This window comes from Equus asinus, chromosome 7 (assembly GCF_041296235.1).
Source record: "Equus asinus isolate D_3611 breed Donkey chromosome 7, EquAss-T2T_v2, whole genome shotgun sequence".
Classification (NCBI taxonomy): domain Eukaryota; kingdom Metazoa; phylum Chordata; class Mammalia; order Perissodactyla; family Equidae; genus Equus; species Equus asinus.
This window is the reverse complement of record NC_091796.1, coordinates 22,609,251-22,629,518: the sequence shown is the minus strand read 5'-3', so window position 1 is coordinate 22,629,518 and position 20,268 is coordinate 22,609,251.

The following is a 20,268-nucleotide window of genomic DNA, read 5'->3' as shown; positions in this document are numbered from 1 at the left end:
ACACCACTGGACTGGCCCCCTATAATTCTTAAAAATTTTAATTCTTTTAAATTTTTAAATTTTTAAATTTTTGAAATTAAAAATTTCAATTCTTAAAAATACTTCTTGTGGGGCTGGCCCTGTGGCCGAGTGGTTAAGTTCGCGTGCTCCGCTGCAGGCGGCCCAGTGTTTCGTTGGTTCGAATCCTGGGCGCGGACATGGCACCGCTCATCAAACCACGCTGAGGCAGCGTCCCACATGCAACAACTAGAAGGACCCACAACGAAGAATATACAACTATGGGTTTGGGGAGAAAAAGGAAAAAAATAAAATCTTTAAAAAAAAAAAAATACTTCTTGATCTCCGTCCTATCTTTTCACTTCCTCATTTTTATTCATGGATTACTCTTTTCTCTAAACATCATTTGCATCCTCTCAGTTGTGTTCACATTACTGCTTCTATTTTTGTAAAGTTAATTCTGTCTTTTACTGCCTCCAGTAATGGTTTTAATTCTGCAATTGTGTTTTTAGTTTCTTTGTAATTTTTCCTTTTCTTACACATCTCCTTCTTCATCTCATCATGTTGTCTTTTTATCCCATCCTGTTCTCTCTTCATTACATTCTAATTCTGTTTCACAGAGTTGATACTTCTTTATAATTTGAAAAATCCCAATTTTCTATGAAACAACCTCCTCCGGTTTTATAAAGAAGTCATCCTACAAGCCTGGTATGCCTGATTACTTTAGCCTATTCTTGTCTTTATTTTAGATTTAAGTATCTTTAATCTAAGCATTTACTCTGAAATGAAGGAATATCTATTCAGATCAATGTGCGTCAACTCTCTGTGCATTTGAATTGTTCGAGGCCTCATTTACCACCCCTTGTGTTCTGCAGTTTTTCCTGAGACACAGCTAGATAGTCAGTTATCCTGCGAAGTTCCCACTGTCTTATTGGTTTTCATCTAGTGTATCTGCTAAATTGACAGAGTGGCTTCCCTTTCCTCTTCCTTGCTCTCTGATTGCCAACTGGAGCACATGAAAGAAAGCAAATCTCTAAAATAAACAGATGCCTGACCTCTTCTCTTCTCTACCTCTCCCTGTAGTGCTGTAAGATGAGAAATGTACCCAACCTCATTAGTTCCTCTCTTACCCTTTCTGCTAAGTTCTGTTCTGACAGTTTGTGGTCCACAAGAGAATGTAGTGGAGAGAGATTAGAGGGAGGAATAGAACACTGCCGTGTGCCTAATGCTTTTTCAAGCAGCCAGGGATACCTACGTGGATTTTTGGTTGGTGTTAACTTTACACTTATGGAGATCATTTTGCATATAAGTTCACTAGCAATATGGCGAGGATTGTGAGGCACTATTGTGCTTTCTTAAAGTTTTATCGGCCTTCTAGTTAGTGGAAAAAACTACAACTGTCTGGATTCTGCAGAGAGATCCTGCTTTTCAGTAACAATGTCTTCTCCTCCTCCTCCTTCTTCTCGTATATTTTTTCTGAGTCCATAAATATAATAGTGGGAAATCGGGTTAGACTATAAGGCTTTCCAGATGCCACTGTAATTGTTGAATCCTACCTATTTTTTTAAATCACCTAGATTTTACCCTACTTTCTATTTACCTAAGTCTAAGCTTAACCTATTTTCTATTTAGCAATTTCTTATTTCCATACTGCTATGTTCTTCTTCTTTTCATTTGTGACAAATCTCTCTCCTTCTCCTTAACTTTAGAAACTCATAATTTGATACAATAAATACTAAGGCAATTATTCCTGAGATAATCCAAATGTTCTCATTAGCAGTTCAAAAGATTTTTTGAAATAAATAACAGAAGCAATTTTTCCCAGATTCCTTTCAGGTTTTAATTAGCATTCTTCTTTATAAATTAATGACGGTCCTTTAATTTCCCTGTCTTTGCTAATCTCTATTCTGACTTTTTATGGAAGTTTGACAAAATACCCTTTAGTAGAATAATTTTTCACCTTCTTAATATTTCTTAAGGGTTCAGTTCTTATACTCTTCTTTGAATAAGTTGTAGATTACCCCAGCCACTTTTTTCTTTTTATTCAAGCAAAAATTGTTCTTTAGTGTGGAATTCTCTTGACAATGGTAGCATTTAAACTTTTTAGATGTGACTCCTTATTTGTCATAAATCATTCCTATTTCTTCCCTAAATAGAATATTTCAAAAAATTAACTATAACATTTACTTCATATGTAAATTGTAGGCTTAAATTTAACTTAGACAATGTATGTAAAGCCCCTAGTACTATTTCTAGTACTTGGCAGAAGCCTAATGAATACTCCTTCTGTTCTTTCTGTCTCTGCACTCCATCTTTCCCCTTGACATTTGTGAACCTTTTCATACATCTTAAAAAATACAGATGGAAATTTAGCAAATTTGTGGTTTGGTTGTGGCTCTAACTTTAGAGGTATAATTTGTAGCATGCATGTAGCTATCCAAAAACGTTTTTCAAAAGGATGATATTATTACAAAATATTTTTTCTTTTTCTTAGCATATACAACCAGTATTTGTTTAGTGCCTTTTATTCACATATAAGGTATAATGCTAAGGGTACTAATAAACCAAAGGATAAATCTGTATATCTTATACATTTATACATTAACAGAAAAGAAAAATGTGTGCACCCATCTACGTATATATATATATATATATATATATATGTGACTCCAGTTCAGATGAGACAGTTAAGTACCTTTAGACAGATAAAGACAAATTCCATCAAAATACTGAGCATTGAACTAAGGTTTATAGACACCTCATGGGGAAGGTGGTATGTGGGTAGAGCTTTAAATAATACATAAAATCTTTAGAGATGGAAAAGGACTATTTGGGTAAAAGATGTTATATAAGCAAAAAGATACAAGGTAAGGATTTACAGGACAAAATTGGAGCTAATAAATATTTCAAGTGGTTTTTTTATGGAGTATACAGTTTGTGGGAAAAAGGAAGTACATTTACAAAGTCAATAGAAGTTATGAATAGTGATCTAAGATATTTAATTCAATTCTGTTAGTAACAAAGAACCATTGAATATTGAAGATTTATTCTTTCATTCACAAATATCTGTTGAATATTAACTATGTACCAATGACTGAGCTGATATTTGAAAAACAATAGTGATCAATATGAATATGATCTCTGCCCTCATGGAGTTTATAATTTACTTGTAGAGACAAACAAAGAACAGATTGGTGCAACAATTATAATTGTAATGAGTGCTATAAACTAAGGTTGTGGCATAGAAATATTATATCTTTAGAGATTATTAACAATTACTTATGTGGAATGGGGATACTTATTTTACATAGGAAAGACCTCTTCATGGGGGTAACATTTAAACAGAAAGCACAGGATACAAAGGGGTCATGTAAGTGAATATTGGGAACATAGAACATTCCAGAAGGAGGAAAAAGCTGAGCAAAGGCTCAGATTGGGAAATAACTTGGCTTATCCAAGTAGTGGACAGATGGTTACTGCCATTGCACTTCATGGAACAAGAGGGAAGAGTGGAATGAAGACATTAGGGTATTAGAGTTGGGCCAGATCATGCTGCTTCTTGCAACACATACTACTGAGTTTAGATTCCAAAGGAAATGGGAGCCATTTAGGGGCACAAAGAAGAAGAGAGTTAAGATATAATATGTGTGTACCAAGATTAAAAAGAATTGTACACACTATCTCAGATGTGCAAAATCATGTAGCCTCCTTATTGTCTGTTTCTGCTCTTATCTTGCTCGTGATTCCTAATCCTTGTTTGGTAGTGAGATAAATCTCAATCTTGTCAGTGAAATGAGTCTGTTGGTTTTTTTTTTTCATTTAAAGTAACCTCTTTCTGTTTAGCTGACAGAAACTTGTTTAGCTAACTTTGTTTTTTTTTTTTAATAGATTTTATTTTTTCCTTTTTCTCCCCAAAGCCCCCCAGTACATAGCTGTATATTCTTCGTTGTGGGTCCTTCTAGTTGTGGCACGTGGGACGCTGCCTCAACGTGGTTTTATGAGCAGTGTCATGTCCGTGCCCAGGATTCAAACCAACGAAACACTGGGCCGCCTGCAGCGGAGTGCACGGACTTAACCACTCGGCCACGGGGGCCAGCCCCGCTAACTTTGTTTTTTTGGATAAAGTCATGAAATTCAAAGTTCTAACTCCCTGCCATGTCTGCATTTCTCTTTGCAAAGCCCCTACCATTACCAGTTCTTTTCAAGATGGCTTCTGGGGAAGCATGTATGTTCTCAAGGTGTACTTGATCAAATATGGATCCTCACTGCTTCCAATGAATTTGCCCTTATTCCATCTCATCACTGGGAATTCTACTGGCCTTTGTGGCCAAGGTTTGCATCTGGAGACACTGAAGATCTTTTCTCTCAGCACAATAGGATTACATAATTTCCCTCGATGACTTAGCCCAATCTGAACTCTTTCTGGTACTATTAAATCTCTGAGTCTCAACCTTGTTTGCCACCTAGCCCCTAACTAGGCTATTCACTATGCAACCTCTATTTGAGAGTTCCCTCCCCCTGCCCATCATAATCCTATGGCAGACTCAACGACTCTTAACTAAGATATCTCCCATAAGCCCCACTGACAGCATGCTGGAATAACTGGACTCCTTACTTGTCCTATGTAGGTCTTACCACCAGTACTCTCTCCACCAAACACATCAAGCCACGATTTTCCTCTGTAGCCTTCTAAGATGTTCCTTTCCAAGAATTCTATAAGCCACAATGGACAAGGGTCCTCTGGTTTGGTGTTCCCTCCCTATCTGGTAGGATTTCTATTATCCCTTGCCTCATTGTCCCAGGGTTTTACCCTACAGAGGGGTGTCAGGATCCTCAGGTATGACCTCTTAATACTTCCATTTCTCTTTGCACACCCCTGCCCCTGATGTACCATGTCTTGTCCAATAGAAACTTTCTGCTGTCTTTCTCAGGTAAGGCAAAGATACTCCTTATGTCATAACGTGAAAACTGTCACTATGTGTGTATTATATTAGCATATCTTCATTACCCCTGAGGCACTGAAACCATTGAGTTAATGCTTATGAAGCCATAGGGCATCAAGATTTAAAGTGAATAGAAATTTTATTAATTTTAACTTAGAAAAATAGTATATCAGTTATGTGTGTGTGTTAAAAAATCAGTCTGGCTATTGTGTAGAGAATGAATTCTAAGTAGCCAAAATGGAAAAAAGCTGCCGGAAATGTATGATGATTGATTCAATGGTGATTAAGAAATGGAAATGAAGTAGGTGGATTTGATATGTGTTTTAGAAGTAGAATCAAACATATTTGCTGATGGATTAGATGGGGATGGGTTTCTGGCTTGAGCAGCCTTTAAGCTGGTAGTAACATGAAACAGTTTTGGGCATGGTATGTATAGGAAGAAAAAAAGTGTAATTTTTAAAGAACCTCTGTGATATGCAAGCAGAGATATCAAAACGTAGTTGAATATTTGAATCTGGAACACATAAGAAAGATCTGGTCTAGAGACATAAATTTAGAAGTTGCCAGCATATAGATGGCATCTGAAGTCATAAGAATGTACATGATGGAGAGAGAGTGTTGGGCCTAAATTTGACCCTGAGAGAGTCCAGAATATAGATATTGGGTTGAGAAGGAGCAACCATATGAGCAGACTTAGAAAGGATGGCCAGTAATAGGAAAAAAATAAAGGAGTTTCCTGTTAGAGGAAAATAACAGGTGAGAGAAGACCTCTAGGCCGGACTTTACAGCAAATAACAATATTTCTTCTTCCTATGGATTCTCTTGTGCCAAATTGGGACTCTCCTTGGGCCCAAAGCTATGAAAGTGATTCCTTTCAGACTAAATTTTTGGCCTTTTCAATATGACCTTGCACGTGGAGGCCAAACTCACTGACTGGCTAACTGAATGAATGAATGGATGGATGGATGGATGGATTTATTGAATGAATGAATAAATTTAAATTTGTTGTTGCATGAACTGTGAAAAATAAAGTACCATATAAAGATAAGAACCAAATGTTTGATAAAAATAGTACAATTAATATATTCATCCAGGTTGGGTATAGCCCATTATTCAACTCTATCTGATGAACTTTCCATAGGTTCCATAGACTATGTGAAAGTGTGACTCAAGTGTCCTGAATTTCAACTGTTTTCCCAAGAGTTTGCCTTACTCTGATAATAAAGTCAATAATATAATAAACATTAATAAAATGAAATTCTCATTATGAGCAACATGCTGTGTTAAGAACCTTGCATACATTTTCTAATTTAATATACAAAACACTGATGTGTGAAACACTATTATTGCTAGTTTATTGACAAGGAAAATGAAACGAGGGTAACTATATACCTTGCCGTAAGTCACCTAGTTAGTCCGTGAAAAGCTGGAATTTGAACTCACTCCGTCAGCTCTAAAATACGTGTTTTATCGCCAAATTGAATAATATTCAACTGCCAGTCTGACAGAATTCCTTAAGACAGTGTTTCTCAAACTTTAGTGATTATAAAATCCACCTGGAACTCTTGTTAAAATACCAAATCCCAGGCCCCTTTTCCAGAGATACTGACTCAATGGGTCTGGGGTGGGATCTGAGAATCTGTAATTTTAACAAGTTCCGCAATTGATTTCTGTTCTCATACAATGTATAAAAACTCTGTCTGCTGCACTCTATAGAAAATCCAATTCAAATTCCTAACTTAAATATTTAAAAACAAACTCTATTGGCTCCTGTACCTGAACAACGTAGGGTGGACTAACTTCAGACACATCTTCATTCTCAGGTTGTAGCTGGGGGCTCCAATGAGAGAAAACTGCTTCCTGGATAATGCAAACGAGAGTTCCAGAATTGACTCTCCCTGGCCCTGGTTGGCCAGATGTGGATCATGGTCCATCCCCGAACCAATCACTGTAATCAAGTGATTAGAGTTTGCTATTTTCTTAATCTTGTACCCCTCTCCTTCTCTGAAGCCCAGGGGTGGTGTCAATTGTCTTGAAGCCCCTGGGATGAAAATAGGGGAGAGGATGGTAGTATAGATCATTATTAGAGGAAGGAGAAATGAATGTTGGGTGGCAAAAATAACAGATGTGTACTAGACTTCTCTAAGTAAAATTAAAATTTCATAAGAATAAACTATGTCAGGTGCTTTAAGAAACTATCAAAATCATATGACTGGAAAGTTTTCCTTATCATGCAAAGATATTTTGATTGCTAAGGTACTGCTTTCCAAACCTATTCATTCAGATGGATTATTCCATAAAACTATCAGTATTATTCGTATCATCTTTATGTCTCAGGTAGATACATTTTCTTGGACACATACTCTTATCTAAGGCAGGGGGAGGAGAAATGGACCAAAATGAGTCTTCTCATTTTACATAATTTGCTTTTACTTTAGGCCGATATCACTGATGAACATAGATGCAAAAATCCTCAACAAAATTTTGGCAAACCGAATACAGCAATACATCAAAAAGATTATACACCATGATCAAGTGGGATTTATACCAGGGACACAGGGATGGTTCAACATCCGCAAGTCAATCAACGTGATACACTACATCAACAAAATGAAAAACAAAAACCACATGATCATCTCAATAGATGCAGACAAAGCATTCGACAAGATCCAACACCCATTTATGATAAAAACCCTCAATAAAATGGGTATAGAAGGAAAGTACCTCAACATAATAAAGGCCATATATGACAGACCCACAGCCAACATCATACTCAATGGACAAAAACTGAAAGCCATCCCTCTGAGGACAGGAACAAGACAAGGGTGCCCACTTTCACCACTCCTATTCAACATAGCACTGGAGGTGCTGGCCAGAGCAATTCGGCAGGAAAAAGAAATAAAAGGAATCCAAATAGGTAACGAAGAAGTAAAACTCTCACTGTTTGCAGACGACATGATCTTATATATAGAAAACCCCAAAGAATCCATAGAAAAACTATTAGAAATGATCAACAACTACAGCAAAGTAGCAGGGTATAAAATTAACGTGCATAAATCAGTAGCATTTCTATACACTAACAATGAACTAACAGAAAAAGAACTCAAGAACTCAATCCCATTCACAATCGCAACGAAAAGAATAAAATACCTTGGGATAAACTTAACCAAGGAAGTGAAAGATCTATACAGTGAAAACTACAAGACTTTCGTGAAAGAAATTGACGATGACATAAAGAGATGGAAAGACATTCCATGCACATGGATTGGAAGAATAAACATAGTTAAAATGTCCATACTACCTAAAGCAATCTACAGATTCAATGCTATCCCAATCAGAATCCCAAGAACATTCTTCACAGAAATTGAACAAACAATCCTAAAATTCATATGGGGCAACAAAAGACCGCGAATTGCTAAAGCAATCCTGAGCAAGAAAAACAAAGCCGGCGGAATCACAATCCCCGATTTCAAAACATACTACAAAGCTACAGTGATCAAAACAGCATGGTACTGGTACAAAAACAGGTCCACAGATCAATGGAACAGAATTGAAAGCCCAGAGATAAAACCACACATCTATGCACAGCTAATCTTCGACAAAGGAGCAGAGGGCCTTCAATGGAGAAAAGAAAGTCTCTTCAACAAATGGTGCTGGGAAAACTGGACAGCCACATGCAAAAGATTGAAAATTGACCATTCTTTTTCACCACACACCAAAATAAACTCAAAATGGATCAAAGACCTAAAGATTAGGCCTGAGACAATAAGTCTTCTAGAAGAGAATATAGGCAGTACACTCTTTGACATCAGTTTCAAAAGAATCTTTTTGGACACTATAACTCCTCAGTTGAGGGAAACAATAGAAAGAATAAACAAATGGGAGTTCATCAGACTAAAGAGCTTCTTCAAGGCAAGGGAAAACAGGATTGAAACAAAAAAAACAGCTCACTAATTGGGAAAAAATATTTACAAGCCACTTATCCAACAAAGGGTTAATCTCCGTAATATACAAAGAACTCACACTGCTTAACAACAAAAAAACAACCCGATCAAAAAATGGGCAGAGGACATGAACAGACATTTCTCAAAAGAAGATATGAATATGGCCAATAGACACATGAAAAGATGTTCATCATCGCTAATCATCAGGGAAATGCAAATCAAAACTACACTAAGATATCACCTTACACCCGTTAGATTGGCAAAAACATCCAAAACCAAGAGCGACAAATGTTGGAGAGGTTGTGGAGAAAAAGGAACCCTCATACACTGTTGGTGGGAATGCAAACTGGTACAGCCACTATGGAAAACAGTTTGGAGATTTCTCAAAAAGTTAAAAATAGAAATACCCTATGACCCAGCCATCCCATTACTGGGTATCTATCCTAAGAACCTGAAATCAGAAATCTCAAGAGTCCGTTGCACCCCTATGTTCATCGCAGCATTATTTACAATAGCCAAGACGTGGAACCAACCTACATGCCCAGAAACTGATGATTGGATAAAGAAGATGTGGTATATATACACAATGGAATACTACTCAGCCATAAAAAAAGACAAAATTGGCCCATTCACAACAACGTGGATGGACCTGGAGGGTATTATGTTAAGCGAAATAAGCCAGTCAGAGAAAGACGAACTCTATATGACTCCACTCATAGGTGGAAGTTAGTATATTGATAAGGAGATCAGATCGGTGGTTACCAGGGAAAAGGGGGGGTGGGGGGAGGGCACAAAGGGGGAAGTGGTGTACCCACAACATGACTAACAAAAATGTACAACTGAAATCTCACAAGGTTGTAATCTATCATAACATTAATAAAAAAATAATAATAATAATATGGGCAAAGAAAAAAATTTTTTAATAATTGTATCATTTTGTAAAATTAATTGGCTTCACAGTAAACTATAAATCAAGCTTTTTGGAAATTTACATCTTGGAGTTTTTGCTTCAGTTTCAAGAAGGTAAGTGTTTACTAAATTAAAGTGAAATAGCTTCACTGCCTATTTGCAACTCTCATTTAAAATTGGATATACTTTATCACTGAATATTTCCTAAAATAAAACTTTATAACTATCCGGATTCAGAGTTTTCTTGCTGACATTTCTTATAGGTAAATGGTTTCTTAATTACTCTTTTGATTCCAAAGGATATATTAGATTCCAAAATTATGTGTTTAGATAACCCAAAAAGAGCCAATTCGATTTCTGCAGCTTCTTTGCCTATAATTGCATTTCAAGATTTTAAGTGTATCAGAATATTTTTCTCAGAAGGTCTGAGTTATGAGGAAAGTCACAGTGAATATTATTGTTCTTTTTTATTACTATTATACATAATGATATATATTCTTATTCTTTATTGATCTATTCTTCTTCTTGAAATGGGTATTTTCAATCTGTTCCTTGCCCCTCAACTCTATTTTGCACCTATGGAGGTACATCAAACACTGAGGGAATGTTAATTTTCACATGTTGAGGAAAACTAATTATTAATTAACATTTTTCTTCAAGTCATAATGAAATCAGATCTAGAAGAAAAACAAGTCTTTGGCAATCATCTCAAGTTTTCTCATATAGTAGAACATCTTATGTTAATCTTTTTTATAAATGTATTTTTATAGAGATATGGAACTATATGTAGATAAATGTTATTTAAAGAACAGTAGCTAAGACCATGCTACAAATATGAATTACAAATATGTGTATCTATGGATATGCAGAATGCCCCAGTTACATAATTTTTCTCTTTCTCTGGCTTATATTTTAATGTTAATACTAGATAAAGGAGCAAATTAGACTATTTCAGGTAACTGCTTTGAACACAGATGGAACTCAGAGTTTAAGCCATTAAAAATAGAGCCCCTGAACATCAGTTTCTTTCTCTGTAAAAGTTGGAAAATGATACCTACTTGCCAGCTACTTTTGAACTTTGGATCTATGAAAGTTCTCATGGCACAGAATACTCATTCCACACTTTTTAAACGTCTTTCAGATTTACTCCATCTGCTATTGACAAATACTGAATCTTAGTGCAGAATTACACAAAATCATTTTATCACCCAAAATATGAAAGTAAAAAAATAGCAAAGTAATCTCTGATCCTCAAAACATGAGATTTAAAGAGTGATAAAATGGAACACATCGGAAGTGACCTTGAGCTCTCCTAGACCAACCTTCAAGAATGTCCAAAGAGATTAGACTTGAACTCTAAGGCTTCTAGCAGTCTAATGGGGTCTCTTCCAGTTTCTAGGGATCAAAACTGAATTTGAAAATAATGGTAAATTTCTTGGTTCACGTAATCAAATATCAATAACATTAGAAAGCACATAGACAAACCAGGGACACCGGTACAAAAAGCGCTCCCTCAGGTTAGCTGTTCCAAGAAGACTGGAATACGTCTGCAGCTAGCGGTGGGTTATACCCTTGTGGCCTTGCACCAGCTCCAGTTAATGCAACCCATGGAAACGCTCTGTGACCTACATTAAGGAATGTGCCCTTACTTGGACCAAGCACTGTGGGCATGTGGATGGAGTAAAATGATTGGCCCAGTCTGGGCCAAGCGACCACATCTTGCCTAGGCAGAAGAAGGCCTTGTACTTGACAGCTACGACTAATACACTATAGTTGCGGCAGGGTTGGATATGGGGAAAGGAGGAGTGGGGAGGAGTGTGGATAAAGAGAGAAGTGCCCTATAGCATACTCTTTCTAGAAGAAAGTTCTTTTTCTAGAGGAAAATATTCTGGAGTAGAAAAAGATCAACACTGTCTACTTCAGCATTCTATATATTAAAGTGTAATTTACTTCATAAAAGCACTAAAATAGGGGCTGGCCCAGTGGTATAGTGGTTAAGTTTGCAACTCTGCTTCTGTGGCCTGGAGTTTGTGGGTTCCAACCCTGGGTGTGGATCTACACACAACTCATCAAGCCATGCTGTGGTGATGTCCCACAAACAAAATAGAGGAAAATTGGCACAGATGTTAGCTCAGCAACAATCTTCCTCAAGCAAAAAGAGGAAGATTGGCAACAAATGTTAGCTCAGGGCCAATCTTCCTCACCAAAAAACCAAAGTAAATTATGAAAATAAATGAGAAAAATTGTAAAAATATATATTTAAGTGTGTGGAACCACACACGTAATATAAAAGCTATGTGAAAAATGTTCCTATTTAGAACTTTTTTTCTGCATCTTCAAAGTGACTAAAGAGTCTTAAGCCTCCAGAGAAATTTGTCCAGAAGATATTTTTTTTTTCTAATAAATTCCCTGTTTTAGGCATTGGCATTCCCTAGAGTGCTAAGAACCTCCAAATCTCATACAAAATTAGCATCATCTACCATAAAAAATACAAAGATTTGTGGATGCTTTGTGCTCATGAATTCTTCTTCAATATTTGAATGGTAAATGTCAGTAAAGGAACAGCTTGATTTCAGACCTTTCCAATCATGGCAGGTAGGCTACTGCTAAGACTGATGTGTTCACCATTCCAATCCTAGGAGCAGTTTCACATGTTAGCATCCTTCTGGGAACTCATCCATGATTCTCTGTGTTCCGGGAATGCTTGTTCACCTGAGACAGACACTGTCCTGAGTGCATGGAGCTTCTGTTTACTGGGTTTGGGCCCAGAGTTACAGAGTCAAGGAGGGCTCTGCAGAGAGTATTTTATGTAAGCTGAGACCTATAAGGTTAGTTCCATGTTAAACAAAGCTTTCTCTCACACATGATAGAAAAGGAATGTCAGTATTTGCCAATTTAACAAAATTTCAGGGCTCTATTTAGACTTAAAAGGAGAGCACGACAACACATATGGGACAACATAGTTTAAATACTCAATCCTTTAAATATGTTTTTCTAAAAGATGAGTACTTGAGAAATGTCTCTTCATTCGTTTAACAATCATTTGCTAAACTTCTAACATGAGCTCCATCTACATGACACTTATGAATAAAGCTTGCTTTATCTCATCAGGGTCTCCTATATCAGAACACTCTTTTGTTAAAGATGGAAATAAATATTATGAACGTTGCTGACAACTCGTTTATTCACTTAATGAGTGTTTCTTGAGTGCCTCCTCTGTGTGAGGCACCTTATGAGGCAGCAAGGATACGATCATAATCTTAGCAATAACAGCGATAGTAGCAATAGGCACACCAGAAGCACTGTATTTGAGTCCCAGGTGTTTCATTCACTAGCTTGGACAAGTTACTTAATCATCTCCCTTCTCCACAAAATGCAGCCAATAGCATCTGCTTACCTCATGGGTTTATTGCAAGAATCTCTTTAAAAAAATACAAAACAAGGGACCAGCCCCATGGCGGAGGGGTTAAAGTTCCACACACTCTTCTTTGGGGGACCAGGTTCACCGGTTTGGATCCCTGGCACAGACCTGCTCTACTCATTAGCCATGCTGTGGAAGCATCCCACATTTAAAATAGAGGAAGATTGGCACAAATGTTAGCTCAGGGCTAATCTTCCTCAAGCAAAAAAAAGAGGAAGATTAGCAATGGATGTTAGCTCAGAGTGAATCTTCCTCACCAAAAACAAACAAACAAACAAACACCCAACTTCTAAGTTATAAAATGCTATAAATATCATTGGTATGCCATTGTTATTATCAATATGCCATTTTATACTTCTGAAGCATTCAATTTTTCTTCTCATTCTTATGTATGTTGCCTGTTCATAGAGGATAAACCTTCTATCCTTTAGTTAAGCAAAAGCAAGTCATTAAAGCTACTTCCACCCTTCTCCTGACAGTAGCTGACTCCTTCTGAACTGCCAGCTTTATCAGCCCCTCTTAGCCCATCACACATGTAACTTGCATTGTGGGATTTGAACCACTGTGCTCCAGCCTCCCACCATCTAAGTGGACATGTCCAAATTACTCAGGCAGAATTTCTTTATGGGGTCATGTATACAGTGTGGAGAGGAAGAGGGCTCAGCCAGTGCCAGGAAGCAGAGCAAGAAACCACAGGGCTCTATTAAATTCCCATTAACTTTGTTGATACAGCCCTATTTGACCCTTCCTTGGTTGTGCCCCCTGATGCCCCCTCAGTCAAGGAAAAGGCTGCTGTGTCTCCCAATGACTCTGACCAATTTGCACTGTGGTTTGGATGTGATCAGGAGGTCTGCTGGGTACCACTCAGAGTGACCATTCACAAGCACTAATAAGGCACATTTGAACCCAAACAACTATTGTGTCTTTAGCAACCCTGTGGCTATTATTAAATATGATTTTACTATTTAAATAAATTCAAGTTATTCCTCTTAATTGGACAGCATTATTAGCAATTTAAGAATCCAAATAAGATTTTCCTGTGAAAGTTGACATTTATGCCTTAAGGAAAAAGATGCCTCCATTATGGAAGTTGGTATGTGCACATGACAGTGTCTACAACTCTGGGATGATATATTTTTGAAAACATGTATTGACTTTTCCAAAAGTACTAACAGATTTCAAGAAGATAAGATATATATTTTTTCTATTTATTTTTAATCTACTTCGAAGAGGTGTATTGCTGCGCTCAGTTGAACAGTGTTTCCATAATAGTGTCCCCCAAAATTCATGTCCACCCAGAACGTCAGAATATAATCTTATCTGGAAATAGGGTCTTTGCAGGTATAATCACATTAAAATGAGGTGGGCCCTAAATCAATGGCTGGCGTCATTTTAAGAAGAGAAAAATTTGGACACAGAGAGGAAAAGGCCAGGTGAAGTTGAAGGCAGACTGGAGTTAGGTTGCCACAAGCCAAAGGAACCCAAGAATTGCCCACAAACACAAGAAGCTAGGGAGTCAAGAAAGAATTCTTCCCTAAAGCCTTCAGAGAGGGCAGGGTCCTGTCAACACCTGGATTTTGGACTTCCAGCCCAAACAGAATAAATTTCTGTTGTTTTAAGCTACCCAGTTCACGGTATTTTGTTATGGCAGCCCTAGGAAAGTAATACAATTGCATAAAATAAAAGGGACCAGTTTTAAGTGTACAGTTCAATGAGTTTTGAGAAATATATACACCATGCAACCACCACAACAATCAGGATATAGAATATTTCTATGAATCTAAAGAGTTCCCCTTTGCCCCTTCCCAGTCTATGCCCTACCCTCCATGTACACAGTCTCAGAAAACTTGTGGCAGCCTTCTATTATTAGATCTAATCTAGAATACCATATAAATGAATCACATAGTATGTACATTTCTGTATCTGGCTTTTTTCATTCAGCACAATGATTTTGAGATTCATCCCTGTCGTAACAGTAGATTGTTCCTTTTTATTGAGGAATACTGAGTGGTATTCCATTGTATGGAAATATCACAATTTGTTTATCTATTCACCTGTTGATGGACATTTGAATTCTTTCTAGTCCGGACTATTGTGAATAAAGCTGCTACAAACATTTGAACACAAGTTTTTTTGTGGACATATGTTTTCATTTCCCTTAGGAAATACCTAGGAACATAAGATCATTTGGGTCATGCGGTACTGTTTGACTTTATAAGAAACTGACTAATTGTTTTCCAAAATTGCTGTATTATTTTGTGTTCCCACCAGCAGTGTGTGAGAGTTCTGGTTGTTCCACATCTTTACCGTACTTGATACTGTCAGGCTCTTTAATTTTAGCCATTCTATTGGGTATGTAATGGTATTTCACTGTGGTTTTAATTTTCATTTCTCAGTGGTTGAATATCTGTTACATGCCATTTGTATATCTTGTTTTGTGAAGTTCCTCATCAATTTTTTTCTCATCGATTTAATTGGGCATTCATTTTCTTTTTATTGAGTTGTGAGAGTTCTTTATAAATTCTAGGTACAAGTACTTTGTCAGGTGTAGATGTATTGGAATGATTTCTCCCAGTTTATGGCTTGCCTTTTCATTTCTTAATTATATATCTCAAGAAGCAAAAGTTTTAATTTTGACAAGTCTAATTTATCTATGCTTTTCTTTTATTTCTTATGCATTTTATGTCCTAAGAAATTTTTTTTACTCCAAGACCACAACAATTTTTCCTTATGTTTTCTTCTGGAAGTTTTAAAGTTTTAGCTTCTTTGTTTAGTTCTATGAGCCACTTAAATTCAATTTTTATGTACAGTGAGACTTATGTTCAAGGTTCACTTTTTTCCCATTTGGATATTCAATTCTTACAGGAAAATTTATTAAAAAGATATACTTTCTTCATTGAATAACTGGGTACCAATGTTAAAATCTGTCAACTACATATGTGTGAGCCTATTTCTGAGCTTTCTAGTCTGTTTCAGTCATCAGGATATTTTTTTTTTAACGTAATTGGTCTTTACAATGGATGTAAAAAAATAACCCTATTTTATCGTATGCTGATCAATTCTACAAATATTTAAGGACCAATTTATGTTCAAGGCATTATACCAGACCCTGTGAGGGATCCAAACTGATTGAAATGAGCTCACAATTCTCAAGAATGGTATACTTTTAGAACAAGGTGCAGGATCCACGTATTGAGGTGAGTATATCTGTGTGGGCTGGGGGCGGGGAAGATGAGTTTGTGATCCCCTGCAAATTTTATTACAATCTAGTATATATGAGCCTTTATGCCTTTTGTTAGATTCTTAAAGGAATGGGGGAACCGCCCCCCAAAGAACACCTGTTCCTGTAGGTATATCTAAGTGCAAAGGAAGAAGAAAATGTTGCTGTCATCTCTCTCAAGATGCATAATGGCAGTGTTAAGAATATTGGAATTATGAGTGGCAGAAAACCAGTTAATTGATGTGATTTCTTCCAAAAAGAATCCATTCACTGACTAAAATATTTTTTTGCTGTTTTATGGACTTTAAGAAAAATGGTTTGCAGTTATAGACAAGTAATCTGATTTCCTTTTTTTTAGACAATTCTATAGCTGAGAAGTTTCTAGTCAATGTACATACTCATCTATCTTCTCTAGAGCACATGACAGGTATTTTCTCTGAGCTAATCTTCCCTTGACATATTTCTGAAACATAAAAGGAAATCAACCTGAACTCTTATGTCAAAAACGAATTCACAATATGGATACTTAATAGATATTGAGAGAAAATTAGCAGTAACAAGTTCAATGTTATTTACTGAGGAAATGAAGCTGAGAGACTCAATGACAACAGTAGTTAGCAAAAAGCATAGAACTACAGTGGAAGACAGTAATTTCTCTTCCATTATAGTGCAGTTCGAGGCAGGGTATTATCATAGATTAAATGTCCCACAGAACACATGAGTATAATGAACACCTAGATACTTCTGGAAATACATACATAAAATTACTAGTTAAGGAGGTGATAGAAAGTTTATTCTATTAAAGAAAAATAAGGTAGAATTATGTAGCTATTCTGACCTCTGTGTCTCCATGGCATTAAATATCCTCTGGTTAAAATGTCTCTTTCCATGTTCTTTTGACAAGGAGGCACTGTTCCAGCTCCCTGACAACTTGCGTTAAGCAGTCTTCTAAACCTTGTGTTTTCCTAACTGTTAAACTGGGCCGCTATCCTGCTCTACTATCTTCCAATGACTTTCATCTTTCCACAAGTTAACATATAGAATCTATATAATGTTGGATAGTGTATCTGGGCATGAAGAGGATTCCAAACCATGCCTTTGTAATGGAGATATCCTTCAGGGACTATGGATATGTTCTCAGAGATTGTAAAGATAGTAAAATGTGTCTTCTGGTAACAAATATTGCCCAGTGTATAGGGATGTTTTCTTACTTTTCTTCTCCTTTCTAATAACGTTTCTTTTTCTACCTGTGCCCTTTCCACTATCATGTGATGAGATGTGTACCTAACTGAAGTGTCAAGACAGGATTTGGAAACAGATTGTGAAAATTTAGGTTGAAGTAAGAGGGTTCTTATGTACCAATTAAATTTTTAAAAAAATCTTAATGCAGACTTTTGAGATGGGCTTGAGCTGTCACACTATGAAACTCCCAAATGACTCGAGTCTCCTGGTTTCATTAGGGTAACAACAATACTCCAAAATAATAACCATTGATGGAATTATGATGTCTTTAAGTAGTCTGGTGGCTCCAGGGGCCATTACAATCATAAATCTTTGTGTCACTAAGTGAAATTAATCAAAATATCTGTTCAGTGGTCATTTCTGAATGCAGTCCAACACTATTTCTGCCTAGATATCTGAACAAGATTTTTTTGAAGGGAAAAAAAACGTACTGCATATGACATAAGCATATTCTATATATAGAAAAAATTTCACTGATTAGGACCACTTGAAGAAAACAATCATGATTAGAATGAAACTAAAGCAGTTATATAATATTTTCAAAGAGTGAAGGTTAATGACTTTTAAGTAAATATAGTAACTTGAAGAAGGTTAGCAAATTGTTGTCAAGCAGAATTCTTTGATGATTGGCCTTATGAATGGATAATAAGTAGAACACTTTCAAAGGAGCAGAGCAATTATTTGTATGTGGATGGTACTTCTAAAGTGCTTTAAATCAGCCAGTCCTACAAAATGGGCTAAACATTTGCCCTACAATCTTAATCGTACAGTTAATTTGCTTAGATATCATTTTATTTTAAATGCATATATAGTATAAAAGTGAATTTTGTATAACTTAAATAAAATCTTCATACCAATACCCAATAGCTCCTGATTTCAAAATATAGAGCTTGAATTAAAGAGGCTCATGGTAATTCTGACTTTTATTGATATTTCCCTATGAGTTGAATGAAGACAATTTCTAGAGGTAATTGTCTATCTGGAAAAGACCATTTAAGGTTTCATGCTTTGGGAATCCCCATTGCCTTGGAATATACATTTTTATATGTTGTCGTGCCAGGAGCTGTGTTACCGATGCCTATACAGCCATCTGACAGGGTCCGGGCTGAGAAGGGCCAAGGGGCGCAGGGATGCCCCTCGGTGAAGAATGGCCAGCCAACACCCCTGATATTTTCTGAATTATATGCATGCTTTCTATCACGGTTATGACTATACTGGTTTCTGCTTTTTATTCTTGAAGATATATAGTTTAGCTTAGCTTTTCAGCCCTTTACCTTACTAACAAAATGATATTTTCTCCGGGCAGTGTGCTCAAGGGACTGTTAGCCCTGCCTCCTAAAAGACAAAGGAATGCTTTCACCCCCTAAGGGGCGCAGGAATGTAAAGATGTTTAACTGCCCGCTGAGAACGCAAATAGCCCTGGGGATAAGATACCCTGGAGTTGCCTTTTGTTCCCATTAACCATCTACACTAATGGCGTAAATGATTGAGGGAGGCAGGGGTGGCTCCCCCAGGATGTAAACAGATGGAATGCTGTCCTGTCCGGAGGCCTGGACCTTCTCTCTTTGATTTAACTTTACCATGAATTACAACAGATGTCAAGGTACCTATTTCTTTTAGCTTAGAGACAACAAACAATAGTTAATTGCGGAGAAGACGATCATTAACCTTATGCTCTATAGAATAGAATGCTAATAAATATTCTTGTGCTCGTTTTTTACTCCCTTATCTCTCTGAGAATATTTGTAGAGCTATTTCTGTACTGATCCTGAAAAATATAAAAATGACACTTGTGCACAGTAAAGTTGGATTTGATAACACCAACCCAAGTCTCACGTCTCCTCCCTCATTGCGCAGACTCCGTCCATCCCTTAAGAACCTGGACTCAGCCAGAGCGGGACTCCGGCATTGTCAAATAAATTAAGTTGGTGGATGGGATGGTAGAGAAGAATTTGGGTTTGGAAACAGGCAGACACCAATTGAAATACCAGCTCCACTGCCAGGAAGCTGTAGGATCTTAAGCCAGGTATTTAACTTCCATAAGCCTTGGTTTCCTCATCTATAAAATGGAAAGCACTATGCAGAAATGTTTGTAAAGGATGAGAAGAGATAGCTATAAAGCTCCTAGCATGATGCGTGGCAAATAACAGATATTCAGTAAATAATAGATAATACTCTTCTCAAATTGTTGGTTTTGTGATTTATATGGAAAAAGAAGAGTGAGAAGAAAATAAAAACAAAAAAAGGAAATCTGATGTCCTTTCCAGACGTGCAGAGGCATCTAACATTTCTAACGTAATTCTAATATTTGCTGTAAACGAGGAAAGAAATTATGTGGAGTATACAAATTTTTCAAGCCATCCACATGAATAAAAATGAAAATTTTATGCTTTCAAGTCATTAAAAACATAACACATGAAATGACTGAGAAACTGCAGAGCCAGCAGACCTGAACAAACTTTGATATGGCAGTCAGTCAGATTTCAGAAGATAGGAACAAGCACTAGCTTGTTGTCATCTTTATCTGCTGACCTGATTTACTTAAAAAAATTCACCATCGTTTGGCTACATGAATGTCTGAAATGAATAAAA